At 39.4% G+C, this 2,159-nt stretch overlaps 1 protein-coding gene across 2 annotated transcripts in view; it reads left to right on the top strand.

Annotated features, from left to right (window-relative positions):
- Positions 1–2,159, top strand: part of LOC122718901 — a 362,222-nt gene that overhangs the window by 30,756 nt on the left and 329,307 nt on the right. The gene's annotated exons all lie outside the window — the stretch shown is intronic.

Raw genomic sequence — 2,159 nt, 5'->3', positions numbered from 1 at the left:
ATTGAATCTTCCAACAAATTCAATTCCAAATTCATTTCTTTTTTTAATCATTATATTGTTTTAATTCTTCAACCATTGAATCTTCCAACAAATTCAATTCCAAATTCTTTTAGAGAGTTTCTTTTCTTGATCATTGTATTGTATTATCGTTTTGATTCTTCAACCATTGAATCTTCCAACAAATTCAATTCCAAATTCGTTTCTTTTCTTGATCATTATATTGTTTTAATTCTTCAATCATTGAATCTTTCAACGATTCAAAGTAAAACATCCGTTCAATTCCAAATTTATTATTTCTTTTCCTGATCATTTTTTATTATTTTAATTTTACAATCATTGAATCTTCCAACGAGTTCAACGATTCAAATTGAAACATCTGTTCAATTCCAAATTTGTTTCTTAATCATTATATTATTTTAATTCTTCAACCATTGAATCTTTCAACGATTCAAAATAAAACACCCGTTCAATTCCAAATTTGTATTATTATTTTAATTCTTCGATTTTAATTAAATCTTCCAAAAAGTTCAACAATTCAAAATATAACACCCATTCAATTCCAAATTTATCGTTCCTTGATCATTGTATTATTATTATTTTAATTCTTCGACCATTGAATCTTCCAACGAGTCGAACGATTCAAAATAAAACAATATATCCTTTTCTCCTTTTCCTGATCCCATTATATTAATATTTTCATCCACGAATCTTCCAAGATTCCTCGAAATCCACCGACTCGACAATTCGATCTCGTCTCTTATATATCGAGCATCTCAGGGATGGTGGAGGAGGGGAGGGGAGCCTGGCTCGATTCAATAGGAAGCCACGACATGACACGACGAGGCGGCCGCCTCGATCGATATTCAATTTACAGTTTCGCGACAAAATTGGCGCGCGACACGACCTGCCTGCCCTCTCCCTCCCTCCCTCCCCTCTCCTTCTCGGAAACGGCCATTCGAGCCGTTCCCCTGAAAAACCGCGTGGGCGTGTTGCCCGCCTCGTTAGCCCTCTCCTGTCTTCTGCCTCCTCGTTAGCGGCGCTCGTCCACCAATGATTTAAATATAATACTTAATTCAACGGCGCCCGTATTCAATGGGCGCAGCCGCGTCAACGCATTTGTTTCTCTCTGTTATTATTATTATTATTATTATTATTATTGTTATTGTTATTGTTGTTGTTATTATTATCATCATCATCATCGTCGTCGTCGTCGAGTGAATCGTGTCCCGCGAGTCATATTAATGGCGCGTAGCGGTGCGAGCAACGATCAATCTCGTTGTCACAATTAAACGCATACGAACGCATAGAAAGCATAGAGAGCCGAAGAATAATTTATATCCACGGCTACCCACGTGAGTGGATTCCCCGAGATCGAGGAACGTGTTCCCCTTTTCCACTTGGGGTGGAGGGGAGAGAGGAGGTTGGAGGAGAATAGGTAAGCGGGGATTAAGGTAAGGTAATTTGGAAAAATAATTTTTCCAAATTCGACTTCGACTTCGACTGAAACGGGAATGGTACTTTTCTCTTGGTTTGGGGTTGCGAACGAAATCATTTCGATTACCACGAGAAGTGACGTAATAAGAAGAATAGAAAAATTTTCGAGTTCTTTCTTTCTATGTTTTAATTGGCAGGAGGAAACGCCTGGTAACGTCCTTTCCTTGGAGTTTGATTAATGTTTTAAAACCTCGACACTGATCCAGCAAATAATTGCCTTCCAGATTAATTGTTTTTTGATGGACCACGGCCCGCCTGTATTTATTTATATCCCCCCTCCCCTCCCTCCCCCGTAGTCGAAAGACAAAATGGCGGACGCCGCTCATCCCTCTCCATCGTTCCCACACAACGAATAAATATTGTGATGAATCGTAATGAATCGACGAAACGATTTATTTCGAGGGAGAGGGAGAGATCCTTTAACCTTTCCTCGATCGAAGTAATCGAGCGAGTGGAGGAAAGGCACGCATGATCTTTCGCTCACCCGTTCGCCAACGGGTTTATAATCGCGATCGTTTCTAATCCCGACTCTAATTTGCCATTGATTTATGAGAATTCAACCTCTCGTTCCCGTTCAACGCTCGCCTCACTCACGCCAATTTTCATGTATGTATGATGCGCCTGAACTTGTCTTCTCCGCGTGTATGTAATATGTATATATATAT

Source organism: Apis laboriosa, unplaced genomic scaffold (genome assembly GCF_014066325.1).
Source record: "Apis laboriosa isolate Shangri-la unplaced genomic scaffold, ASM1406632v1 scaffold68_cov148, whole genome shotgun sequence".
In the NCBI taxonomy this organism is placed as follows: domain Eukaryota; kingdom Metazoa; phylum Arthropoda; class Insecta; order Hymenoptera; family Apidae; genus Apis; species Apis laboriosa.
The sequence above is the reverse complement of the archived record's forward strand: the minus strand, read 5'-3'. Positions and strand labels throughout refer to the sequence as shown.